Source organism: Xenia sp. Carnegie-2017, unplaced genomic scaffold, assembly GCF_021976095.1.
Source record: "Xenia sp. Carnegie-2017 unplaced genomic scaffold, XeniaSp_v1 HiC_scaffold_24, whole genome shotgun sequence".
Classification (NCBI taxonomy): domain Eukaryota; kingdom Metazoa; phylum Cnidaria; class Anthozoa; order Malacalcyonacea; family Xeniidae; genus Xenia; species Xenia sp. Carnegie-2017.
In genome coordinates, this window is record NW_025813487.1 from 6,123,498 (window position 1) to 6,134,540 (window position 11,043).

An 11,043-nucleotide genomic window follows, 5' to 3' on the forward strand; every position below is an offset into this window, starting at 1 on the left:
ATTATGTAAGAAAGCGACTTGTTTGAAAACATCAGTTTGGAGCATACATTTTTTCATACAGTGGTTATTTTTGGCAATTGTGTGGTAGTGTCCCAAAAATTCAATATATAAATACTATTTAAGTGAACTTTACTGAACAGTCCACCTATATTAAGTAGACATGGTCACCTTTTCCAAGATTCAAATTTCATTTTTCATTGTTCAAAACTGTATTAAATGGTCAAGTGAATTAAAAAATCAACACATATAACAATTAGCCATTTAAAATAAATGACAACGTTTTATTATAAACATCAACTTACATTAAGTCAACTTCAGTAGACTGGAAAGACGAAACTTATTCATAATAAAAAATTTTGTGATTTATTTTAAATCCACAATTAATCTAGTGCTTTGGAGTTCATACATACATACATATAACAATTTATAAAACCAACACATACAGTGTTTTGTGAAGAAGCAAAAAATGCCATGTTCCAACAGATATTTTAGAATGCAAGATTAGTAAGAGATGTTGTGTGACTGGTAACTTTATAATAAGTCTCAAAGTATATCAAAGTTTTGAAAAATATTATTGTATTGGTCATTAATTTGATTAAATCCAAACTGAGGTTGTTGCTTTTGTTTAAATATTTTGCTACCATTATATTCAAAGATGTGTTGTCTCATTTAACACATAAACGAATGCAGCATTGATAAATTAAAATTTAAAATAAAATGAATAAAAAAAACAAATGTGTTGCCTTTTAGGTCCTTCTCAACTAAACACCAATAACAATGACAATATTCTACAGCATAATTCATGAAATGTTCAAAATTACTATTTCATTTATGACCAAATATAAAATAAAATGCACTCGTCTGATAATTTTGTTCAAAATCTATATTATAAATCATTAAAAAACTTTACCACTGTACGTTTTACAGACATTAATGACGATGTGTTTACGGAATCATGAAGCATGCGACGTTGGAAAATTGCATCGCTCGCGAGCACATTCTGACGATTTCTTTCATACACACATATAATTTTTCATAGCTCATACAACCAAACAACCACATAAACGATGACAAAAACGCAAGATTAATGAAGAAAAGTTAAATCACGTTTTTGTACGACTACTTCCGCTTGCATGAGCACAAAGACTATTGCTTTGTAAGGGGGGAGGGGAGGGGGGTAGGTGATATGTTGCAAATGTATTGAGCTAATGACATTCGTTATCAGTTGATGGTTGCATGTGAAAAAAGCGAAGTTTTTGGATGTGTGTTTTCTGCTAATAACTCATTCAATACAGATCCTATAACAAAAGAAAAGGTATAGTCATTTTTTAACCTCATGGTTTGCCACAGACCAGAGGTACTAGGGCTTTTTTATTTTAAAGTTGGTGCTACAATTGATGAAATTAATAGAAAAGATTTGTTTAGTTTGTAACACGCTCTCCATTAATTTATCTCGTTTCCTCATTATTCTTATAACTTATCCAAATTTATATCTCTCATTGTTACTGTATCATAATACTTTTATAAACCCTGTATTTATTTATTTATTCACTCATACTGAAGATTTCATCATGAGATGTCGAAACATATCTATTTTCAAAACACTCGTCGTCTATATTAAATGCCAAACAAAACAACTGGCATCATATTCTACAAATTCACTATAGCGGCGATTGAAATTGTTGATCGTCTTGCTTTTATCTTGGACATACCATGCAAAATGATTCAGTTTAAAGCACTTCGTGCATTTTTTTCCATAAGTCTTGCATTTCCCTCGCTTGTGAGTGTAAGAATAAAATTTACAGTCTTTTAGTAGGGATTTATAATAACTGAATGATTCTCTGCCAATGTTTTTCTTTTTGTTTCTCGTGAATTTTCTCTTCTGTATACTGTCAATATATTCTTTACAAGTTTGTAAATGTAGATCGTCCAGGTTGACGTTTCAACAACCTTAGCGGCAGAGGCGAAACTAGCACGTTAATTGGGGGGGTATATATTTATATATTCATTTCTGCCCTGCTGATTTCTTTTGTTTGCGATGTTAATTTCAAAAGAAGTCAGCAGGGCAGAGCTGAATACATGAATATTTACCCCCTCCCCCACAATTAACGTTCTAGTTTCGCCCCTGCTTAGCGGTAGTCATCTTCAGAGTGAAAATTCTATTTAGGGACGAAACAGGTGTTGGCCCTTCCATAGCATCCGGCAACCAAGTATGTAATCCTAATTGAGCAGATTTTCCTACAGCCCCTATAGTTAATAATATACAAATCCAAATCCAAGCTCAAAATGGTGATAAAGCCGGAAACAAACTACAGTAATCAACTGCCCCAAATTCTTTCCAGATTAATATAATAGCCAGCATTAATCCTATGTCCCCTATTCTATTGATTAACATTACTTTAATTGCCGCCTTATTAGCTTGTATGCGCGTAATCCAAAAGTTGATTAATAAATAAGAACATAAACTAACACCCTCCCAACCAATAAATAATTGCACATAATTATTACTAGTAATTAAAATTAACATAAAAAAGGTAAATAAAGACAGATAACTCATAAACCTAGGTAAGTGGGGATCTTCTCTCATATAACTTGTAGAATACACATGAACTAACCCGCTAATTGTTGTAACTACAATTAACATTACAGCTGTTACCATATCAAATTGTAGGCCAAAGCTAGTTATTAGTAAATATGACTCTATCCATCTGCCTAACTCTATATATACTGTAGACCCATTAATCAGGATTTCATAACATAACACAAAAGAAAGGAGACTACTGACGAGAACCCACACAGAACTTAACAAGCCAGCCCCCTTTCTTCCTAAATAGCGACCCCCTAATCCGCTTCCGACTGCGCTTAGTAATGGTATTAATATAACTAGAAGATACATGGGAATAAATCTAAGATAATCAAGTGTACTAATTGAAAGAATAAACTAGGACATATTATAATTGTTAACACTAAATATAAACTTGCCTCCATTAATATTGCTTGCCTAAACTTGTTTCCTCGGGTGTTACATTGCCACATGGAGAATTTAATGTATTTGTTATAACTAAAGGCGTAGACAAAGGTTGACAGAACATAATTTTTACTAATCTAATGTAATAAACTCCAGCTATCACAGAACAAACTAAAGCCAGTAAAGCCCTGAGATAGTAACCTTGACCAACAACTGCTAAAATTACATACCATTTAGTTAGAAACCCAATTAAAGGAGGAATTCCTGCAGTAGACAATAAACCTGTAGCTAATGCTAATGCTAACATTGGGTTTAATCTTGAAACACCACTAAATTCAATAAGCATGTTTCTTTTAGGGGATATAATTAGGACTCCAGACCAAAGTAATACTTGAGTTATTATGTAAGCACCTATATACATTAAACTCGCCTGAAGACTTTCTATAGACCCAATAGCTATTCCAAGTAACACAAACCCCATATGGCCTATTCCGCTATAAGCTAGTAGTCTTTTTATTCGAGTTTGATTTAAAGCTCCTATAGCTCCAACAATCAAAGAGATTAACCCAGCTATTAATAGCCCCATTTCATTTAAGCCTATTTGTACTAGAATAGCTAGTACTCCTAATTTATTACTCCTTGTACAAGTGATTTAGGTGAGTTCCTTCGTATACATGGGGAGCCCACATATAAAATGGGGCTGCAGAAACTTTAAATAACAATGAGATAGTAATAAGACACTTACTAGCTAATACACCATAAGATTCTAAACTCATACGAATAAATTGAAGTTCAAGTTCTCCTGTGGAGCCATAAATTAAAGCACAACCAAACAGAAACAACCCCGAAGATAGTGCCCCTAACACAAAGTATTTAAGTCCAGCTTCTGCCGATAACAATGAGCTTTTATTATAAGCCACTAAGATAAACATACATAATGTTTGCATCTCTAATGCTAAATATATAGAAATTAAATTTGTTGACCCTATAAGTAATAAATTACCTAAGATCACTAATAAAATCAATAAAGAGCTTGATCGATGCGATGTTTGATGGTCCAGCATACATAGTATAGCTAATCCACTTATCATCACCAACATTTTAATAGCCTGTGTCCAACATAGTAAATGGGGCTCAGTTAATAACTCAGTAGCCCCACCACCCCGCAAGTAGTATAGCTAATCTTAAAGTCGGGGCTTTTAATCCATATGTCAACACTATTAGTATAATGAGCCCTAGTGTTAATTCCATAATATGCCAGGGGCTATGCACCCACATGGCATATGCCTTGTTAATCCCTAAACCTTTTGTTTTCCTTCTTTGCAGCAGCCAGAAGTTGATTACGTCAATGGGTCCAATATAGTCGAGCGTCGCTGAAACCATTCCTTGGGTACTAGGACTCAGAAAAGTTGGGATTGATCATTGTAGTTAGAAACCGAACTGTGTCACCACTAAACTGTCTTACCAACAACATTACTAACTCAAAATTAGGATACTTGTATCGATCATTTTTAGTCAACGTTATTGGTATCCGGTAAAGCTCGATAGGGTCTTTTCGCCTTACAATGATTATGTAGTATCTTCACTACAACTATAATTTCATCGGCTTTCCTCTTGAGACAGTAATACCCTTGTGGTTCCATTCATACACGCCAACAATTATTGGCTATTTATTGTGCTACATTATCACGGTCAGAGTTATCGCGGCCATTCAGTTGGGTTTCGCTTTAGACGTTAGTCCTTAGTTTCACTATGCAACCATTGGGCAGAATTCACCCTCTATACTTCAGTAACTTTTAGCAGAGAGCTATGTTTTTGGTAAACAGTCGAGATCTTATTTTGCCGAGTTCCTTAAGAGAAATTATGCCTTGATCTAAGTCCCATAATAACAGTTGAAGGTACAAAGTACCATAATATTTTCCTGAACAAGTACAAGAATTATAATTCATCGGGCGTAATACCCTTAGAAGCTGTATATAGATTTATTTGGGAGTGAATCTTGTACTACTCATGCCTGCATTATCACTTCTGTTTGTCTCACGAAGTATGCACATATCGTGCTTACAGAACGCTCTACTACCAAGCCAGTTGCTTCCTTATGGTCTGACTTCCAGAATTTTAGTTACAGATTTAGCCGCCTTGATTTTAGAGTTTTCTAGCTCATTCAGTGAACTTTTACGTTTTCCTGTACAGATGGCTGTTTCCAAGCCTACTTCCTGTTTGTCTAAGTTGAACCCTCTTTATACACTTAATCTGTATTAGTGACTTTAATTTCTGGTTAGGGCTTACCCCTTTTGACTAGAAGCCTTATCGCTATAGTCTTACTGCACCAGTAATTCAAGCCCCGGGTTTGGGGCGAATCAACTTGGGGCGCCTTACTAAGATAAGTTTCGTAGAGAACCAGCTATATCCAAGTTCGACTGGTATTTCACCGCTAACCACAGCTCATCCAAGATTTTTGCCACAATCACTGGTTCGGTCAGCAAATAGCTACCTGGCCATGGTTAGATCACTTGGTTTCGGGAAATTTGACTTACGAGTTTTTTTCTCTTGCTTTCACTATGCCTTTGTTAATACTTAAGCTTGCCAAATTTTGTCTTGCAGGCCCATTATGCAAAAGGTAACTTTCAGAACCAATTCTGAGTCTTTGCCTCACGGTACTTTCTCTATAGGTGTCTATCATCTTAATTATATGTTTGAGACAACTCCTCTAACGCTCGCCGCTACGCACGGAGTCTCAGTTGATGTATTCCTCATAGTCTAATAAGATGTTTCAATTAACTATTCAATTTACCCTTTTCAGTTAGGATAAACAAGTTCAAAGTCTCTCCCTTGTTATTTCGTGTTTACGTCCTTACCGATAGACCCTAGACTTTACTCAGTTCCACTGTCTAAGACTCATTAAGATAAACCCAATATAATTTCTTATGTCCTGGGGTTTTCTTCCAACCTAAAATAGAAATTTTATTTCTATGTATATCTAAATGACAGCTTGAGCAAACTGGCACTAAGTTTGACCTTCGATTTAATCTTCTACTACCTAATTTCTTAGGTTGAATGTGGTGGATAGCCTCCGCTGGAGCTCCGCATATTTCACATGAATCAATAAAAACTTGAGTATTATATTTAGAAGGGCGGAATACTGCTAAAGAGCTTGCTTCACTTCGAGATGGTGGTTTCCAGTTAATAAGTTTACGATATTTTAAAGCACTATTATAAAATTTTTTGTCATTAATTATGTGGCCCATAACTTCAATGCCATATTGGGAAGGTCCTGGGCCAAGTTTTAATTTACGTTCATAAATTAGGCCCAAATCTTCGTGTTGAATAACAGATAAATGATAGAACCGAACTGGTGAATCAATTAAAGAATAAACTTGGTGTAAATGAGTAGAAAGAGCAAAACTAGTTTGTGCAGTTGTTAATCTTTCAATTGTTGCAGCTAATATCGCTGCTCCTGAACTAACTTCTGTTCCATGACAAATTTCATCACCTAAAATTAAACTGTTATAATTAGCTAGCTTTAATATAGTTGAAAGATCTCTCATTTCGACCTCAAAAGTACCTCGGCCTTTATGAAGATCATCTCCCCCTAAAATACGAGTAATTAAATAATGATAAGGTCTTAACCTAAATGAATCTGCAGCTACATACATTCCTGCTTGAGCTAATATTACGTTGACTCCAATTGCTTTAAGTAAAGTGGATTTACCTGCGCCATTTACTGAGAATATTAACATTCCTTTATCTTCTAGACTTATATTATGAGCCACACATTCTTCTTGAGTGTTTAACTGTTCTACTAATGGATGTCGTAAATTAATTGCTTCAATTAGACCCTTGGATTGTTGGGATTTTGTTGGTGTCAAAAAAGGTTTAGTATAATTAAATTTAATAGCCGCGATAGCTCCGCTTAATGCAATATCTATTCTAGAAATCATATTTTCTAAAGGCGAAAATAACTCAAAATGACTAAAATATAATCTTTTAAGTTCTCGTTTATAAGTCTGTTTTACATAAACATTAATCTGCTCTTCTAATAAATTTAATTCGATTGACACTTTCTGAATGGTGGGGCTAGTAATTATAAGGTAGTTTCTTCTTTTACCCAACACAATAATTGAATTATTAGATATAGAGGCACTAGTCATGTAATGTTCTAACTTAGTTAGATTTTTAGATAAAATAGAGAAAGCATAACCCTCTTTATTAAAACAATCAACTTTAATAGAAATTGTATCTTGAAACACAATGTTTGAAGTCTGCTCGGCCCACTTTGTGAGTTGGGCCCTTAAAGTTTGTTGTTGTGAAAGAAGCTTGGTTAGATTATCAGATGGTTGTAATACATCTTTAAAATCGCCTAGAAGATTATCTACCTGGAAAATTAGACCTATTGCTTTGATTAACGATTCTAATTGGGGCTTAATTGGGGGTAATTGAATATTATTTATTAATTTGTTTATTAATTGATTAGCAAATAAATAAGAATGATAAATTTGACTAAGCTTTTTAGGTGGTAAGATAATATCACTTGAAGCAGATATTGCCCATTGACGGTGTAGAGAAGATAAATCTTTAATGTGTTTTAACTCGGAATTGTCAAAGATTTTCTCGCTAATTAATTGTTTAAATGTAGCAATATCTTCATAACGAAAATTTAATTCAGAATAATCTGTAATAGGATTAAGAAGTCTGAATTTTAGTAGTCTTTTACCCATTGCAGTAGAACAATAATCAACTAAACTAAGTAGACCACCTAGTTTTTTCCCCTTAGGCAATAAATCTAATTGATATTCTGCTTGATTACACAATATTAAGTTTAAAGGACTAATAACAGAATTGTAACACTCGGGAAGTTGTAAGTTCTTAATAAGATTGGGATTTCGATCTTTAATAAATTGTAATGCTCCTAAAAGGCTAATTATATTTACCTGATTAACATCTTCTGTCCAAGTACTTTGAAATATCTTACTAAGAGTATATTCTTGATAATTTTTGTTAAACCACTCTGCGTTAATACCCAAAAATATATGTAACAAAAGCCACTCCTTATTATCATTTTCGTACCTAAAAGAAAAATAACATGGGAAATTGATTGGCGCTTCTCCCATAACTTCAATTTTAACATTGGGTTCAGAGGGAAATAAATTCCAACCAATTAATAAATTATATATTTTATTTATTAAAATTTCTGAATCACCATCTGAATTTGCCCAAATTACTATTTCTCTAATACGATAATTAATTAATAACCGAACTACTTTATCTCTGTCCATCCAAGAGACAGGAAACATTATACTATGACCATTCATGGCTGAAAATAAAGTAATACCCAATAAGTCGTCCTGAGAAAAATAGATTGATAATACATATGGTAATTCCGAACAATCCTCTAAGTTACAACTAGGAGAATAAACCTGAGATACTGCACGTTGTTTTGGCCCCGATTTACCAGTAACTAATTCATCAATAACTATAACAGTCCAACCCTTATTCAATAAAGTACTTAAATGAGTAGTAAGGAATAAGTTGGAAACCCCATTTGAAGTAAAGATCTTCTAATGATTTTCATATCAAGTAAAGAGGCAACTTGTTCAATAGAAGGCATCACCTCTAAAGGCTTACTCCGCATGGAGGACTCAATTAATAACTCGGCTTGAGAGTATGCTTGTTGCCTACTAGGGGTGTCAGGCTCATGCCAAAGTTCATAGAACTTACCAATTTGAATAAGCTGGATGACTGATAATCCATACTTAGAATAATTCTCCTCTGCTAAGTTAAAATATTGCATAGGTATCTGATTCATTTTAATTTAGGGTTAACCTCTCAATAAATTTAAGGCTCGAACAGCAATTGTACCACGTAAACGATAATAGTTAACCATAATAGCTAAACCAATGGCAGATTCTGCAGCTGCAACAGTTAAAATTACAATCGCAAAATTTGACCAAAAGCGTATAGAGCACACGAGATTCAAATAGAAGTAAAATAGTAGAAGCCAGTAAAACTAGTTCTACACACATTAACATAATAATTAAATTACTTCTATTAAGAATAATACCTAATATTCCGATTAATAAGATGATAATTGATAACACTAAATAATTCATGCGCCAATACTAATTAGAAGCTAGTTTTCCCACTCTAAACCTCCTTCTATCCATTCATAAATTAACCCTAAAGTTAAGATAAATAAAAATAACATAACAACCCAATATCCAAATAAAGGTAAACCCATATATGTAACAGCCCAAGGAAATAAAAAAGATATCTCTAGATCAAATATTAAGAACAAGATACCAATTAAGAAAAATCTAACGGAGAAGGCATTTCCCGGATTATCAAAAGGGTCAAATCCATATTCATAAACTGACACTTTTTCCATGTCGGCTTGTTTATATCCTAATAGATAAGATGCCCCTAAAACTACAATTTATAATGTCCCACTAAAGATAAATAGTATTAGTATTCCTTTGAATTCCATGTTCCTCTCCATATTCCTAAGCGGAGACGGCAGACAGCACCTGACAGCACCTGAAGGTGCTTCTGCTGATTTGTAGGAAAAGATCTTGCCTACTACGAGATGATTCCTCGTGGGAATTATATAAAAAAGGTGAATTTGGCTGTTTAGCTAATAATATAGCCCCTATCATAGCGACTAGTAGCACCAAACTAGCAATTATTACTAATTCATAATAAGTAGTATAAAGATGACTTCCAATTGCCCCAATGTTAGTTCTTGATCCTATAACAGGATTGCTAATTTATTTAGGGATATTGGTTAGTGAAGTATAAAATAGGAATATAACAGATAATCCTACAGGTAAAAAATGTGAGTAATCTTGACAGTCTACGTTATTAGGCTGTTGAATTAACATAATGACGAACAGGAATAAAATAGCAATAGTCCCCACATTCACAATTATAAATATTAAGCCTATATAGTCTAATCCCAACGATATAAACATAACAGCAGCATTAACAGAAGCAATAACTAACCAGAATACTGAATAAACAGGATTGGACGAAGATATAACCATAAGACTAGCTCCAACTATTCCTAATGAGAAAACTATAAATAAACTTTTCATATTATTTAATATATTTCCTGCAGCCATATCGATCTCTATAGGGGCTACTAATTGTCATCGTACGCCTATTCTTAATCATAGGACTAACTAACATAACACTATATGTGCCATTCGTATCACTTACTCGCCTATACATATTGTGTTATTACTAATATTTAAAAGAATATAACGTACATGCGTTAATCTAGGTTTAAAGAATTATTGATGTAAATAACAGTTAATAGACAAAATACATATGCTTGAATCGAAGCCACAACAATTTCTAGTAAGGTCATGAAAACCATCACTAATATTGGGGCTAAGCTTAAAACTAACAAATCTTTACTAATCATTGTGAATCCAAAACTTGCTAATATAGCAAATAAAAGGTGCCCAGCAGATAAATTAGCAGCTAATTGAACACCAAATTTTATTGTTTCTATCTTGTGTATAAAAACAAAATCTTTATACTGTTTTTAAAGTAAATGGTTTGAACCCAGGAGTATTGTTACATGTTTGTAAATGTAGATCGTCCAGGTTGGTATAGTCCTAAGAAGGACTGTTTTTGTTGTTGTTGACTGACGTTTCGACAACCTTAGCGGTAGTCATCTTCAGAGTCAAATGAGGAGTAAACGTCAGGTTAGCACTAATTCACAATGGCAATACACATTTCCTGTACACTTAATACAATGACGTAAGAACCAGATAATAAATACGGCTAACAACAACAAAGACAGTCCTTCTCAGGACTATACCAACCTGGACGATCTACATTTACAAACATGTAACGATAATCCCGGGTTCAAACCATTTACTTTAACATATTCTTTGCCTTTTAATTTCCTTTTGAAGTTCTTTCGTATGTTTCTTCGTTTTCTCAGCAGCATGTCCAATTTGTACAGTTTTCTGTAGTGCTGATTCTGGTTCTCTAAGAAGAAGTTCACAAAGACGGTTATCATTAATTCCACATTTTATTATGTCACAGATGAGATCATCTCGAAATAT